Raw genomic sequence first — 18,677 nt, 5'->3', positions numbered from 1 at the left:
AACTCGCAACATTTTCTTCCGATTAATTTCCGTTCCTGCTCGAAGTGAAAGTAAATTAAATATTACGGGTGATTATTTTCTGCTTTTACCTGGTCTGTTGTGTTGGAATAGACATATGTGATATTACGTCACTGTATAAGATAATAAATGTTGCTTGATCTTGGGTACTCGTGCAAGGGAGCCTGGTGTCAAGAGCGCGTTTGAAGTATTAACTGCATTTTGGATATGTGGTGTTGCCATAGACCAAGAAGTTGTTTCCTTTTGTTTCAGACACGACAGTGGCGGAAAGCAGGCAGAAAACAACTTGTTGGTCTAGGTATTGGAACTCATTCAAAACTCTACATGAACTTCAGTAGAACAATATAATCATAATGTTACATTCATTTCTCCGTGTATCTCTCTATTTAGCAGTATGTAAATTTGCAAAACGTTTTGTGCGTTTATATAATAATGAAAAAGCCAATTTTACAAATATTAATATCTTGATATTTGGATTTAAAATGGACTAAAGAAAATGCGATGTTTTAATCAAACTCTTCGAAATGGACTTTAAAATTTCAGTAGTAATATCCACTAAGGGAAAGGTGGGTAGGGCAGGTGTTTCACGAGCTACAATCTTTTGTCATTTGTCGATGCGTTCTAGGAGCATGATACACAAATATACAACATATTTGTCACTTACAAGGTTAATGAAGTGTGATGGCAGGTATAATCGACAAACTTCTCGCACAGATTAACATATCAAGTTCCTTCATGTCATAAATATTTATAGTAAAATTTCTGATACAAGCTTACCTGGACAAATCATTATCTAGTTATGAAGCGAAAATGGACAAGATATGTATATTTGTATGTTTGTATGTATGTTGTTGTTGTTGTTGTTGTTGTTGTAGTAGGGTTTAATGCCATTTTTCAGCACGCGATAGGCTATACATGGCGGCCAGTATTAATGGTGGAGGAAGAATCCAGGAAAACCCCGGAAAGAACCACCGACCCACGAGAAGCTTTCTCACATATCCACATTGGCTGAATCCGAGACTCGAACCCACGCAGACAGAGGTGAGACGGCAGTGATCCGTAACGAAGAGCACTTTAGACCACTCGGCCACTCGGGGCCCCTGTATGTATGTATGTATGTACGTACGTACCTACGTACGTATATATGTATGTATGTATGTACTTATGTATTATATATATATATTGTTGTTGTTGTTGTTGTAGGGTTTAACGCCATTTTTCAGCACACGATAGGCTATACATGGCAGCCAGCATTAATGGTGGAGGAAGAACCCGGGAAAACCCCGGAAAGAACCACCGACCCTCGAGAAGCTACTGGCAAGCTTTCTCACATACCCACATTGGTCGAATCCGAGACTCGAACCTACGCAGTTATATATATATATATATATATATATATATATATATATATATATATATATATATATATATATATATATATATATATTTGCGACAACGTGCTTTGTCACGCTTGTTTCTTTATAGTTTTCCTTGACAAAAACGATCTCCCAAAAATCCGGTTCAATAGGAAATTATTGTTATTAGCCCTATACATTTGAACAAAGGGCCATATATCTCAGTATAACGTTCTAGTGTGATCTGGCAATGGTTCACACACAGGTAAAGACTTATCGATGTAATAGCCCTCGAAAGTGGATTGCTGCATGCTTTTGTTTTCGATATATTATATCATAAGAATTGAATATCCTTAAGGTCATGAAGTTTCGCGAGTAACTGTTTCTTTCATTATGATATTTTCTTTTACGGAAAAATCTCTTACTTATATAGTTTATTCACCTAATTGACCCATTTTTTTGTGTTATAAATAATTTATAATTTTTACAAGTGCTCATCGAATAGGTTTTACTAGAAACTTGATATATGCACTCGAGACTCAATTTTTCAACGAGGATGGAGCATGTGCTCGCCATATTTTAATGTGAGCCATACATGTGTGAGCGTATGGGTGCATCCTTGTTGTATGATAGGCAGATGCACGACGGATTTATCATTTATTGAGAAAACAAAGTGTGAGTGCAGGTTCAGTCAACATTCACTTCTATAAAATTAATATATTTTCTTGCAAATATTTGTGTACATTTTGACAAGTTAAGCTATAAGAAATGTAACAAATGCGTAAAATATGCTCATTAATAATAATAGTAATAACGATTATAGTAATAATTCTTTTGTTTACATTACATTTATTGGTTATATACAAATCTGTGATTTACATATCCTGTATATTTAAATAGTCAAACTCCGTAAATATTGTCACACTTATGTGAATAGATTGCTCAGATGCATAGAGTGACATCTAGAGAGGAAGAATTGCACAAACATAAGGATTTTTACTTAGCCTAGATGCATAGAGTGACATCTAGAGAGGAAGAATTGCACAAACATAAGGATTTTTACTTAGCCTAAGTCCATTAATGGTATGTTGCTAGGCTGCGCAAAAACCACGGTTCTGAGTCCGACAGTGGCAATTATGAAGAAATGATTCAATTCGTTCTTATACTTTGTCTCGCATCCTTGTGTGGATATTATTAAACAGTGTAAAAAATCTTATAATGTTTTAGTGAAAACTTTAATGTGTATATACGTACCTTTCTTTTGGTGTTGGTTACAATTATTCGTTTGTTTGTTCTCAAGTTTTCAAAACGTAATATACGCTACAAGTTTTCACATCGCTCACCATCTGTGTTCAATTTATAATCACGTTCTTCATTAAGTGTTGCAACTCCTCATATCTATAACCACATATGCTATTGTCTTTTACCTGGAAGTGCTGTTTCCAGTGAGTATTAAAATATTAAAGCATTTGTGCATAATCAACCACAAAGACATGGCTCAGATAAGTGGTATGAATTGTATTTACTAAAAAAACTACCAGAGTGTTCGAGTCCAATTACGCATAGCTCAACTTGGTCCACTGTGGTGGGGTACCAATATCAGTACTAAATTAAGCGGAGCTCAAACCAGTAACTTTATCAGGGAAGACCACGCAATGACTCAAGCGTAGCTATCCATATTATTTGTCGGTGATACACTGGGATCGCAGATAAAATTTAACCACCCGCGAACACTTTGCACCAGTCAAAGCAAAGTAGGTAATGTGTCACACGAAGTGAATGGATTAGTCAGCAGTCCGTATGTAATATTTGACGCAAAGATGCTATGCAATCAACGCGGGTAAGTTAGTCTGCTTTGTGTGATTACATCTTCACAACAAAACGCGTATTTTAGTGTGTGTGTGTGTGTGTGTGTGTGTGTGTGTTTAATTCGGATTTTTCACGTAGCTTTAACAATTGTTTTCAGTCATATCGCTACAATGTTTGCAGTGTGGTAGTTTATAGTAATGTCCAGCACTGGGGCATCATGCTGCAGACATGTAGCATTATATCTCAGCGAGTCACATTATCCTGACACCTGGTTGACCAGTCCTAACACTAACCTCTTAAAGCTGAGCACCAAGCGATGCAACTGCTAGTAACATTTTGTAATTCTTTGGTAGGACTCGGCCAGGGTTCGAATCCGCGAACTCCAGCATCCAAGGCGGACGCTCTAACCACTATGCCACCGGAGCGGTCATTTTAGCAAGATAGTCTAAAATACAAGACATATCATTGGGTGTCTGCATATACCACTTAACTCTTTTCTTCCGTCTACCTTTCTCGGGTAAAGTGTTGGGTGTGGGAGTGGGGATGGCTTTCCTCGAAGAAAAGGCACCAAAGCAAAAGTCTGTATCTGTTTCCGTAAAGTGTGCATAATACCTAATAAGCGTGCGCAAGAATAAAAATATGGTCAAATTTAAAATGACAAGTGAATGTACGTTTGTGTGTACGTACATTTTGTAGGGGAGGGGTGCGGAAACCCCTGTCCCCCAACAGCAGATCCGGTCCTAGCCTTATATTGTTGCTTATTTCTCTCAGACTCATAGTATACATTATAACCATCCCAAATCATATTTCAAGAGTTTGAAGTCTGTGAAACTCACGTGGAAAAAGAACGTTTCTTTAATAGTCGAATAATATTACATAGTTGTAATTAAGGATTTCACACACACACACACACACACACACACACACACACAGAGTTGAACTATAATTTGCTGGTTGAAGACAATGAGATATCTGGGATAAAATTTGACAGTATTGATCGATACCATGCATTTTTGTATTTAAACGCTTGAATCTTTCACACTGTGCGTAAAAAAGATAAGCGTCTACATAAGCGTCTTAACTGTCAAACATTCAGTTGCCGTATACGGAAGTGGAATTTTCCATTGCTTATCCCAGATGGTTTCGATAACAAGATTGTTTGAAATATTGTAATCTGTAAGTTTGAATTGTTTGAGTTTCTTCTTTTTAATTTTTTCTACAATAGAGTGCATCCAGTTATTGGACGTATTTTAATACGTTTACAGATTGCGTCGTGACACCGCAGTTTATGATAATAAAAATATACTCCAACGCTGTATTATCGCGGGCTCTATATTATCCCGGCAAAAGCGATTAATTTTGGTCACGCGCCGTCTAGCGGTTGTTTACAGATGTAAAGCTGTAGCCAGTAAGGACGCAAATATGTTAATATCACAATTTCCTCTAAGTCAAGATTTGTTATAAGTTTACACTGACAAACAACGAACATCACTTTTTTTGTAAAGTGCATGCGATTCCGTTGATCATCATATACAAAACACCTGTCGAATTTACAATATCTGCGTTGCCTCTGATTAAAAAATATACTCAGTGTATCGTCTGATGTTTGATGATTATAGGTCATATACCGATGCACAGGAGTCTGACGTTTTATCAGTAAAGTACGACGAAATCTCTGACAACATGAAATCACCTTATCGGTACTATAAATTAACACAAAGAGTGCAAGCATGACCCATTACCCTCCGCTCGATTCAACTTTTATCATGCATATTTTATTGCTTCAGAACCTCAAGAAGACTGAAAAACATTCATCCAAAAGACAGTAACATACCAATGCATAACTCTCGGACAACCATCGCATGAATCCAATCTGGAGAATTAACTTTTATTTTCACCATAACGGTCACAAACCCTTGCTGCACAAAACCATCAGATGGAAGTAGCCCATTCTACAATGGGTTGAATAACATCATGAAACGTAATTTCACGAGATAAAATGCTTAACTTGCTTTTTATTTCAGATTGTATCATATGATAACTTTATATAAATTTCCACATCAGAAACATGTACTCATAGGTGTCAACCCTTTGAGATGAAAACCTGTACGCTAGACCAATAAAAACCTTACAAAGACCAAAAAACCTTACACGAAAAAATGTATTCATACATTATATAAGAACAACAGTTTTAAAACAACAAATGCTATACACAAATTATTATGACACATATTTACATAATTATTTACATTTCTGAAACTTTATTTCATTCTTTTTACTTATAACACTATCATCTTCCTTCTTTGGCTAAGCAAAGAAGTTTTTGATGAATGCTTCCTTCTTCATTTCAAAATTTCTTTCATGCAGTTTTGTCCTGAAGTGTTCCTCAAGATCATATATGCTCGACACCACCACTTTAATGTCTTTACTGACTATTTTACAAAAAGCATGTGAAGATCCTAACTTGGATACATCTACAATGCCAGGGAAGACTTTAATCCAATCAGCCTGAAACTTGCCACGACCTCGGTCAGTGTCTTTAAGCTTGTGTTTCTTTGAGTTAGGCTCAGCCCTTTGATGGATGGAATATTTCAACTAGATGATAGAAATTAAAAAAATAATTTAAAAATTTAGATTTGACATGTGATAGAGGAAGATCTCCCAATTACAAATATGTTACAAATTTATATTTGTTCCCATAAACCCCAAAATATTATGCCAGAAGTTATCCAAAAACTGAAATCTAGAAATAACAAATGTTACAAAGCAGCAGTCTGGAAGTTTATTACCTTGTAAGCTGTTGATCGTTTCTATTAAAATTGTATATCTGGTGTTTGAAAATTTCTGAATTTGCTATATGGTGTGCGATTTTGGTCACAAACTTGATGTTAATTGGCAGTTACATATTTTCGAATCACTCAGTATCTGTAATACGTCTGTCATTATGGCAGTGCATCTTCCTGTTTACATTACCTATCTGACAAACTTAACTCAAAACTATAACAGCACGATAAAATGCCGGTGCTAAAATCAGTAGAGCATTTATTTTTAACTTGTATATTGTTAGATTTTTTAATAAATCAACTTTATCTCCACACAGAAAAGTCGGACGAATTACAGTAACACCAATTTGATTGTCACACTAAGTAAAGTATGAAAATTGATGCAAACTTTATGCATTTGATAGTAATAAGTATAAATAATAAAATAATAATGTATAATATAAAATATATGAGAAAACATTATACTACACAGGTAGTTAGTCAATATTAGAAATCCGAGTGAGCGTCTATTCTCCGAGTGATAAACGACAAGATCTTCACACACTGGAGTTGAACCATGAATGAAACTCATTTCATGATCAAAGGAAAAGTGCGGTTTTGAGTATGATTTGATTGGTTGTTTTGGGACACCATAGTCTCACTGAATATCTCGTGCTAAAAAGAAGTTGCAAAGAATCCTGGATGCACACAAAATGGAAAAAATAAATAAATTTACATTAATTTTTTTTTCTCGAAAAAACGTACAAAATGATTGTATGACCATATGCTGATGAAAAAGAAAAAAAACGTACAAATTACGGGTAAACCGTACAAGTTGAAAGTTCATATCGTAGAAATAATGGTTGATGATGTCATCACACTTCAAATATTAAAGCCTAGACTGATGCTGGACCCGGTTGATTTAAAAATGTGTTTGATCGACTTTCTAGAAGTTGCTACCTGGTAATATGATTTGTTGTTTGTACTGAGTTTTTTTCATAACAGAAATTAATATTGAAGAAGAGAATATAATACTTGAGAGATGTACTATTTATAATGATGATGATGATAGAGAGAGAGAAAAAAACCAGGAGGAAAGGAGAACTAATACCTTATACCTCTGATTAACTATTGATGATAATGGTGATGTGTGTATGTGATAGGGAGAGACAAACAGAGAGATGAGGCAGGTAACACAAAATACTAAAATTATCATGATTAATGTGAATACAATGTGAGGACAGTCTAAATGCTTTTTGCAACTGTATGTATGTATGTGTGTGTGTGTGTGTGTGTGTGTGTATGGATGCATGCATGTCTATGTATGTATGTACGTGTGTGCAGAGTGAGATTATTTTCTTTACAACTTTTGTAAATAGTAGTAATATAATACTGTAAATAACATTTTCATGCTGCATTCATTATTCTGAGCAAATTCAACTAATTGATTGATTCCACAATATTATATTTCCCTAGAATTAAAAAACAACACAGATTCTGCGCTGTGTTCAGTACGATTGTTAGACCTTAATGCATCCTTACTGCAAGGTAGAAACTGATAGAAAGGGCTACGTCTGTCTGATGGATTTGTGTAGAAAGGGTTTGTGACCATAATGGTGAAAATAAAGGTTAATTTGCTGGATTGGATTCATGCATTGGTCGTCCCAGAGCTATTATATGTTACTGTCTTTTGAATGGATATGTGCAGTTTTTCAGTCTTCTTGCAATTTTAAAGCAATAAAATATATGTGAGGAAAGTCGAATCAAGTAGTTGTAGTTGTAGGGTTCGCACCATTTTTCAGCACACGATAGGCTATACATGGCGGCCAGTATTAATGGTGGATGAAGAACCCAGGAAAATCCCGGAAAGAACCACTGACTCACGAGAAGCTACTGGCAATCTTTCTCACATAACCACATTGGCTGAATCCGAGACTCGAACCCATGCAGACAGAGGTGAGATGGCAGTGATCCATAATGGACAGCGCTTTAGACCACTTGGCCAGTCGAATCAAGCGGAGGGTCTGGTCATGCTTGCACTCCTTGTGTTAGTTTATAGTACCAATAAGGTGATTTCATGTTGTCAGAGATTTCGTCGTGCTTTATTGATAAAAAATCAGACTCCTGTGACTGATGCGACGTACATGTCCTTACAAGATTGCATATGGAATTTCATTCCATGATTTCCAGTATGGACCAAACGTGACAAAATTTGCTTTTGATGATACTTATTGTACATAAATAGAAAAACAATTAAGCTTTCTTTAAATCAGTAATATATCAATAATAATATCATTAATAATTTTTATGTAGTCTATTTCTTTGCTCACATTGCATTTAAAATTCACATAAAGATAAAAAAAATTGTTTTTAGTTTGTAATTACATTTGTGTGTTTGATTTAATCATTGTATCCTATTATTTTTTTGTGGAAATATTCTGCCAGTGCAAGCTTGGACATTCTTTCTTATAGGTGCCTTGCAATTTATGTTTATTATAATGTGTGTGTGCTACCATACCTAAGTTAGGCAAATACTGTGATAATGTAGAGTTGTTTTCCCATGGTACATTCATCTGGGTCAGCTACAATATGCTTTTTTTAATCTACATTTATGCATTTCGATTGACAAAGCTTTTTATAGGAATAAAGAGAGGGAAAGTCATTGAAACTTTACAATTTATAAATATGCAGTAATAGCAAAACAGTTTTAATATGTGCTGATAACAGTATTAAGTACCGTGATAATACAGCTTTCTAGGCAATAATTACTTTTCTCAGATGTCAGTCCATAGACAATAAATAAGGCTGAGAAAGACTTAAAAATTCTATTCATCTATTGACTATTGGTAATGCTGCATTGGTACAGGTGTGTGGGAGTGGTACTCGGATTGTGAAGTGGCTAAAATATTATGCTGATAATAGTAATGTCCCATTTTTTTCAGTTTAGGAGCATGTACCATTTAGCATGGAGTATATGAAAGAATAATTATTAAAAAAATTCCATACCTTTTTGTCCACAGACTTTGATGCAGTATACAGCAATGTGGAGTATGTATGTAGTGAATATGAAATACCACTGATATTTTAGAATAATCCATTTAATGGCAGGGAGAAGTGGATTTTGTATAAAACTTGGAGAATTGAACATGAGCTGTATTTCTGCAAATGCTATTTGCAAATAAAATGGATTCTTATAAGTCCTAAACAACCATGACAGTAGTTCATCAAAAAATAGTTACAAAGTTCTGTGTTGGTCATAAGCAGCATTTAATGATGAAGATAATAACACAATTCTCTCTCTGTATTATGGCAGTAATAATAATAATAATGGCACATGTTTAGTCCCAAATATATGATGGTCCACAAAATGAAGCGTATGGAATATAATATTCATTTACTCTGTTTGCATGTCTCTGTACATAATGAAATATCTATTGTACCACCATTAGTAATGCAGTTTTCTAAACCTTGTTAATTATTGACTCTTGAATTTAAATCTCTGACCACTTTCCTAATTACAGGTTCAAGGCAAAATGTATGAAATGGTAGACTTTGGTTCAGTTTTTTCCCTTGATGTTGACCACCAGCTTTTTAGACTGCCTACTTGTATCCTGGTTTCTTGTATGTGTGTGTGTGTGTGAGACAGAGTGTATGTGTTTGTGATTTGGATTTTTATGTAGCTTTAACAATTTTTTCAGTCATATTGCTATGATGTCTGCAATGTGGCAGTTTAAAATGATGTCTAACACTTGGGCATCACAGGAATAACTTGTGTAGATCAGGCAGTTATAGTTGTCAACTTACTTTGTGAAAGGGTTTAAGGGTCTTTTAGTTGTCAACTTACTTTGTGAAAGGGTTTAATGGTCTATTAGTTGTCAACTTACTTTGTGAAATGGTTTAATGGTCTATTAGTTGTCAACTTACTTTGTGAAAGGGTTTAATGGTCTATTAGTTGTCAACTTACTTTGTGAAAGGGTCTAATGGTCTGTTAGTTGTCAACTTACTTTGTGAAAGGGTTTAATGGTCTATTAGTTGTCAACTTACTTTGTGAAAGGGTTTAATGGTCTGTTGTCAACTTACTCTGTGAAAGGGTTTAATGGTCTATCAGCCATCAAAATGCTTGCCTGTGAATGTGCAAGAGCTTATTGGCACTGTTGATACCAACAGCAGGTATTTGATGGCTGGAAGCCTACATATTGCCTACAACACAACACTAAAATTAACCTGGCTAAGGTGATGGATCATCTCAAAGCTTATGGTCACTAAATGTACCTTTAAAAATATGACAGGATGGAGTTATGTTTGCCTTTATAACAGAAGAAGGTGAAGTTGACATTTTTAGGTGACTTAGTTGCTCACTTAACCTGGTATCCTGACCCCTGAACAGCTCATAATGTTATCCTGACCCTGAACAGCTAATTATGTTATCCTGACCCCAGAACAGCTCATTATGTTATCCTGACCCCTGAATAGCTCATTATGATATCCTGACCCCTGAACAGCTCATTATGTTATCCTGACCCCTGAACAGCTCATTATGTTATCCTGACCCCTGAACAACTCATTATGTTATCCTGACCCCAGAACAGCTCATTATGTTATCCTGACCCCTGAATAGCTCATTATGATATCCTGACCCCTGAATAGCTCATTATGATATCCTGACCCCAGAACAGCTCATTATGTTATCCTGACCCCTGAATAGCTCATTATGATATCCTGACCCCAGAACAGCTGAGTATGTTATCCTGACCCCTGAACAGCTGATTATGTTATCCTGACCCCTGAACAGTTCATTATGTTATCCTGACCCAATTTTAACTACACTTAGTACAAAAGTTGGTATGTGGATGGGTTCTAATTTACATGCTTGAATGATTTATTCTTTTCAGCAGTTTCTTTATTACACACGTATTATCTTGAACTCAGTTTCACCAGCACTTGTGAAAACTGGTATGATTTCTATGAAAATGACTTAACTACTATACAAAAACTTTTTCTTTGACTTCATTTGCACACTTCAGTTACTTTTGTATTTTCAGCTTATTTATCTTTGACCCTATTTAATAAATACTCATGAAATTGGTATGTACATAAATTTTGACAAAAAACAATGAACCATACCAAAAACTAGGTCAGTTAGATAATATTTGCATTGTTACAACTCTGCTGTCTTATATTAAGTAACACACTGACAAATTTTGTAAAATTCAACAAGTAACTTATTTCCAAAAAATGCGAAGTGAAAAAATTTAATTGAATGAAATCCCAAATAGCCCTGTAAGTTTAGTCCAAATGTGTAATGTTCCAACTGAATTCCAGTAGTATTCCAAGTCCCCTAAAGGGTAGTTATGTACTAACAGTCTTTTGAAGTATCAATAATATAATCCCAAAATTTTTCTTATCCAAAATCATTGTGATTCCAAATTAATGATCCATGTGACCAAGCATCCATGCTTGTGACTGTGTCATCAGCATTCCTTCAATTTTGCTCTGATATCTTGCAGAGTAGTTTATAACGGGGAAGCAGATGTAGAGTTTATTTTACATGTATTTTGTTTCTGTTTGCTTCCCTTAAAAAAGTCACAATTAAGATTGGTAAAATTAAGCTGGATATATTGCTAATTTAATCATAAAAACAGTTTGCCGACATTTTAAATTATCTTCATGAAATTCACAAATTATAATAAGAAACTTTATGTATTGTAGCATTTGTTTTAAAGCCCCAGTGCTGCTTTTACATGCAAAGAGTCATATATGCCAAATCATCTGAATAATAAAAAAGTTTCAAAATATTTGTTCTAAACATGGTTAGGTTCTATTAAAGCTAGATAATGTCAACATTTCATCAGATGATGCAGCATGCAATTTCTCCATCAAACAGAGAAATCAAACCATTTTGTCCACCATGTGCTAATGTTTTTGTTATTAGATTAGTCATTAATGAAATTTGTTTAATGAATTGCCCACTGAACTTAGACACAAAGACACAGTGATCACATTCAAGAGGGCTCTCAAAACTCGCTTATTTCGACTGCAAGAACAAACTTAAAGACCTAATAATGTTTCCTACCTGAAATATTTTCAGCATGTTTTTTATTTTTTAATGTTTTTCTAATTTCATGGTGTTTGTTTTTGTAATAATATTATTATGTTTTTTTATCTTATAGGTGTTGTCTAATGTTGTAAAGCGCTTAGAGCTTCTAAAGATTAGGCGCTATACAAAGTCCTCATTATTATTATTATTATTATTATTATTATTATTTAATGTATGCCATCTCTACTTTAGGAGCACTCTCGAGAAAGAATGGAATTATGAGCAACGTCGGTGACTGAATGAAGAGGTGGTACCTCTTAATTCTAAATCAAATATATAAATGTCATTTAAACCTGATTTTTGTTTGAAAAAAACATTTAATGCCAGATAGTTTTTTTTTACAAATCATTTCTTTCCATTTAAACTTTAACCACTCTGGTGGCCTAGAGGTTAGAGCATCCGGCTAAGTCATATCAAAGATTTACAAAAATGTTACTAACAGCTGCCTTGCTAGGCGCTCAGCATTAAGAGGTTAGTATTAGGATTGGTTGGCCTGGTGTCAGGATAATGTGACTGGGTGGGACATCATGCTACATGTCTGTGGCATGATGCCCCGGTGCTAGACATCACTATAAACTGCCACACTGCAGACATCATAGTGATATGACTGAAAAATTGTTAAAGCTATGTTAAAAATCCTAATCACACACACACACCCCACATACACTCCATCAAAACTTTAGTTAGATTTGAAGAATGGTGAAATTCATGAAAAATGGTAGCATTGGTTGTTTAACAAATATTCCCAAAAAAACCACAATATACCAGTACTGGAAAATACTGATCATTGAAAATGTTGGTAAATGCCTAATAGTGGCAAAAGGATATGAAAATAAATGCCAGTTAAAGAAGTTGATTGAAACGTGCAATGAATAAGTGGACTGTCACAGTAGTGCTAATTAGTGCTTCCATGAGATGCTAATTAAATACTAAGTGGTTAGCTGGGTTTTATTTGGGAACTGTTGATATACAATGCAGTGATACAACATTAGGTGCCTACAGCTGATTACAGCATTGGATAGTTGCCAACATCACAGTAACACCTGCTAAAATCACCCATTGCTGACATCTCGGTATTTGAATTTGTTAATCTGTGGATTTTTATTTAAACTTGCAAGTTCTAATAAAATATACATATTTTTTCTCTTCAGGAACAGTGCAACCACCTTATGAACAAAGAAGTGTCAACATTTAAAATTGGTATATTTAAGAATTAATGAGTGCTACCATTTGAATGCATTTGGCTTCCTTTCTTGATGAGTGTAATTCAAGGTATGAAATTTTAGTTAATTTGTGTTTGCTTCTGATGAATACACCATTTGAATGCATTTGGCTTCCTTTTCTTATGAGTTTAATTCAAGGTATAAAACTTTTGTTTATTTGTGTTTGCTTGCGATGAATACACACGGTTTGATGCTCTAAGGGAAATAACTCAAACTTGACTCATGCACGAGTTTATGAGTACTGCTTGTAAACTTAATTTATAATAAAAGTCTGCCATCAATATATCATGGGTATTTGAGTTTTAAAAAAATGTGACAAAAACCAATATTAAAATTCATTTTACAGTGTACCAATATTTATGTAGGACAAGAGTGTTAAGCAAATATTGTCTCCCTTGCTATCTAGTGCCCTTGCTTATGCTTTGGACAGTGTTTATAAACCCTGTTGGTGGGAGAAATGTATCTTAGACCCTATTTCACTTACACTTATGAAAAATATCAGTGTGGAAACTTACATGTACCTTTATCATGGTGTGTAATTGTACCTTATAAAAACTATTTCTTTGTAACCTAATTTTCAGATTTTAGTGACTTTTGTATTGTCAGCTTTCTATTTGTTAAGCCCTCTATATTGTGGATTCATTTTCCCCTAGGCACATGAAACTTGGCTTGAATGAGGCATTTCAGATTAGTACCTTAAACCAAACAGAAACTCCATTGTTGTAACATAATTTTTGTGCTTGAATGACTTTTTATGTCAGCTTTCTGTTTATTACACACCCAGTATCTTGAACCTTATTTTGCCTACACTCATTCAGATTGGTGTGTACCTCAAAGAGAGAAACTCAACCAAGCCTAAAGTAGGTCGCCTTGACATATTGTTTAGAGCCACTTATCCATTTGGTGCAGGTATTTGTGTTTGCAAGCAAACATCTAGCTGGAAATGGTGAATTTACATGAAAGTATATCCTACATTATTGGATATTAGCATTTTGACTGATATTTATCTGTCAGCCCTTATCCTATATTACCCTGGGACTAGAATTATATAGGGATATTATTTTCCTCCCAGCATGTCACAAGAGCTTTCAGGCACATGACATATTACCTTGCAGTACCTATTTGCTTTCCACACTGTCCTTATTTGTTTATTTATTTATTTATTTATTTATTTACCAGTATTCTACAAGAATCATTACATTTGTAAAAGATATGTTTGTGTACCATTGCAATTTCAACCACATTTACTGGTTATAATTAAATTTTGATTTAAAAAAGGTATATTTGAGTTGACTGAAAAATTTGCTCACCAATCAATGCCCATTTTCCTAAACACTTTGATTTTTTTTTGTATCTGTAATAGAGAAATGAAATTTGTGCTGCTGTGTTCTACAGGCATTAGAAAACATAAATATATTACTTTTGTTAGAATATTTTAATTTCTCAACTTTTTTAAAATTAAAAAGAACAGCAACACAAGATTTGGAGATCATTTTGATACCATCTGATTTCATGTCACTAATTTATTTTCGAATGGAAATTGCTGTACAGAAAGTATTAAACTTTCCATTAATTCATTTTAACTTGGCTTTTAAGATTTTATTTCAGAATAAAAATGAGGAAAAAAAGAATGTCCCATCAATCAGTTAACACCAAATGGTACATTCGGAAACCTCATTTCATAGGTACCATATATAAACACTTATAATTCGTGTCCAAATGCAAACACATAGCATAGGCCCTGATTTGCCATTGCACAATGCACTGGCAGATCTGGGGCTATGCAGCTTTTTAGGAGTAATCAGTAGAAGAGATAGCATAGACCCTGAACTGCCAGTGCATTATGCAATGACAGAACAGGGCCTTTGTTGTTTGCATTTGGACTTGACTTATAAGGATTATATAGGTTTTATATGCAGTCAAGAGACAGACAAATAGTATTGTTTACTGGTATAACACTTTACCTTTGATAGTTCTTAGTCTCAAGTGGTGACTCTGGGCCTCTTTTGTACATCAGCAGGGAGTCCAAAATGTTATGTCCAAAAAGGACTTACGTACCAATCCATATGTAATTCTAGTCCCAGCCTTACCTATACAAAATGTTATGACCTGAAAATCAGTTTCTGCTTTAATATACATGTATTTCTAATTTAAAAAATGGTGCACAAATGATGGATACATGAATTTTTGCTTGACTTGTCAGAAATTGCACCATTCTGTAATTAATAAGTTATTCAGTAAGAATCACTTTTATTTGAAGACAAGCATGTACCACATGAGAAGGAAAACTCTAAATGTTTTGTCCTTACATTTGAAGGGTTTTCACTCTATGAGAAATTGCAATATATAAGGAGGAAACTTATGTGTGGCAGACAAACCATGCAAACATGCATCGTTCATTCCAGAAATGAAAATTTGGGGCCTCATTCCTCTAACATGTCAAAAAGTATATCCTTACTCATTTCTTGTTTATTCGTGAAACTTCAAACACATAATCATTATCAACCTCCCCTGCTGTAGGCTTTCCATACCATGATTTAGTGTGATTTATTAACCATTCTTCTCAAACTTGAGTCTCCATTTTTCTTCCTGTATGCTTACTTTGGAAATAAATACAGCAGTGTTTTTGTTAAATATTTGATCTTCTTATCTTTTCAATCCATGATCATTGACCGTGTGCTTCAGATAAATCCAGACTAGTGACACTGCTAGCTTGTATTCAGTTCAGTCATTCGAAAATAATAAACTGTAGCAATCTTGTTTTTCTTGGGTCTTTTTTATGTATTGTACAGGTATCATGTAGGCAAAGGAAAAGGACAGTAGCACAGTCTACTTGAAGTAAATCTTTCCATGTTCATTTTGAATATTGTTTGCTGTGAAAATGGTTAGAAATTTGCTGGTCAGAAATAAAGAAAATGTATTTTTAGACACAGAATTTCCAAGTCATTGAAAAACTTATCATCAACAAATCTCAGATTAAAGGAAAACATGGTTATGAACAATTGTTTTTCCATCTGTATAATTAAAGGACTAATTTAGCAATCATTAAATTATTGAGCAAGACATTTTTGCATAAAAGTTATTTATAATTCACTTGACACTCTCATCAGGGGGTATAGCTTACTGGTTTATATTATCTTCTTCATGATACAGTAACATATTTATATAAAATACGTGCTGTTTTGTTAAATTTTCATTACCATTTCATGCAAGTTCTGACAGAAATCATGTAAGTATAAATTGTTTACCACATGTATATCAAATCTCATCAGCATGACCAAGAACAAAATATTTAAAAAAAACACAAATTTGGATAATATTTATCTGTTAAAATATTTTAATATCCCAGTCCCCTTTGATACATTACAATCAGTCTTTACTGTAGATGAAAGTGTGTGATTGGATCTTGTTAATATCCCATTGAGAAGTATTTAATTTCATAACATACAGACATTCATACTGTTAGTGGTCCATTCTTAATGTAGAATTGAACCTGAACACAGATTTCAGGACATTGTTGTTCAGAATATTTATTGTGTTGCATCTGTACCATCTAAATGAATCTCAACTTCATTTTCTTCCTGGGCAATACTGTGATGTGGGTTTCATAGTACCTACCCCATTGGGAGGGGACTAAGTTTGTATATTAGTTGTACATTCTTGGTTAAGATTTTTTTTAGCTCAGTTTTTTTATGCACTGTAGAAATATTGTTACATCTGCAGTCATGAAACTTGCTAAGTGGACGCATCGTCATGAATGCCACCCCCTCATCACAAAGTTGGTAACTGATACACATTTCATATTTAACAGATTTGGTTTAATTTCATGTTTTCAGTTTATTTTTCAAGTTCTATTCATATTAATGATATTTTTACCAGAATAAAAAAACTTAAATAATTGTATGCATCTCTTAATATCAGTCTTACAACAAAACTGGTCACTGTGACCTACATTTCATAGTTTTCCATATATGGTATGATACTAGATGTTTGTATAAGTGATGCAGTACCTCATGCAAAGAAGCCCACTATGACCTAGATTTCACATTTTTACTAGCTGAGGTGCATTTAGCTCATTACCACATAGATTTTTTTGCACGCTTTATACTGTCCTCTGTGAAATCATAGGTTGGTTATGGAATGCATCTTGATGAGCTGAACTCCTTTGATACAATAAAGGTCATCATGGCCCATATTTTGTACTTCACTGACTTGGGTGAACTTTCTGTTTATGTTAATGTATTCAGCACTGTTCATGTGAAATGGATAATGATGTGCATCACTTTCACTAACACACCCTTACAGTGAAAGGAGCTCAGCATGACTTAGATTGACTTTCACTGCCTTTCTTTGTTTTTGGGTTTGGCAAATGATCACCCAATTTTTGGTATGCCTAATGCATACTATCCTACCTAAAATCATGAATCTTGGTATATGGATGCATTTTGGTATGTGCTTCATTAGCTTTGCATAGTATTACCGGTATACATGTTTACTGCATTATCTTTTTTCCTGGTGGTTTGTACCACTGTATCTTTTCACAGTTCTGGTTCTTTGTACCACTGTACTTTTTACTGTTCTGCTGGTTTGTACCCTGTACTTTTTCACTGTTCCTGGTGATTTGTACCATTGTATGTTTTCAGTGTTCTAGTGGTTTGTACCATTGTACTTTTTCAGTGTTCTAGTGGTTTGTACCATTGTACTTTTTCACTGTTCTGGTGGTTTGTACCACTTTACTTTTTCACTGTTCTGGTGGTTTGTACCATTGTACTTTTTCACTGTTCTGGTGCATCAGTAGTTTCTGTCAGTAAATAATGCATGGAAATCCCAGAGGAACTGACTTGAGGTAATAATATTAACATCGTGTTTAATTTATCTATTCACAACTAGTAGCTCAACAATTTAACTTTTTACAAAATGGTTATATCTGTCACAGATTAATGGTGAATGTTACAAATATAATTTTATTATGTACCCAGTTAATATTACATGGCTGTCCTGGTGTGTGGTAATAATAATAATAATAATAATGAGGACTTTGTATAGCGCCTAATCTTTAGAAGCTCTAAGCGCTTTACAACATTAGACAACATCTATAAGATAAAAAACACATAATAATATTATTACAAAAATTATTACAAAAACAAACATCATGAAAATTAGAAAAACATTAAAAAATATAAAACATGCTGAGAATATTTCAGGTAGGAAACATTATTTAGGTCTTTAAGTTTGTTCTTGCAGTCGAAATAAGTGAGTTTTGAGAGCCCTCTTGAATGTGATCAGTGTGTCTTTGTGTCTAAGTTCAGGGGGCAATTCACTCCACGTTGCTGGGCCTTGGTATGCAAAAGAACGCTGTCCATATGACCTTGTTTTCATAGTGCGAATAATGAGTATACAATTGTCAGAAGAG

The 18,677-nt window shown here is 34.2% G+C and overlaps 1 protein-coding gene across 4 annotated transcripts in view; it reads left to right on the top strand.

Annotated features, from left to right (window-relative positions):
• The first annotated feature begins 297 nt into the window (after nucleotides 1-297).
• LOC149799255 (uncharacterized) overlaps nucleotides 298-18,677 on the top strand; it is a 46,397-nt gene continuing 28,017 nt past the window's right edge. The window contains exons 1-3 of one of the 4 annotated variants that reach the window (XM_089958548.1): nucleotides 4,232-4,358; nucleotides 13,193-13,315; nucleotides 16,479-16,493. The gene's annotated coding sequence lies outside the window, so the exon portion shown is untranslated. Of the gene's footprint in view, nucleotides 317-4,231; nucleotides 4,359-13,192; nucleotides 13,316-16,478; nucleotides 16,494-18,677 lie in introns of those variants that run through there. The other 3 variants (XM_089958549.1, XM_089958547.1, XM_089958553.1) reach the window with 3 other exon arrangements.

This window comes from Sinohyriopsis cumingii, chromosome 5 (genome assembly GCF_028554795.1).
Source record: "Sinohyriopsis cumingii isolate HCF-2022 chromosome 5, ASM2855479v2, whole genome shotgun sequence".
Classification (NCBI taxonomy): Eukaryota; Metazoa; Mollusca; class Bivalvia; order Unionida; family Unionidae; genus Sinohyriopsis; species Sinohyriopsis cumingii.
Note: the sequence above shows the minus strand (reverse complement) of the source record. Positions and strands in the feature narration are given on the sequence as shown.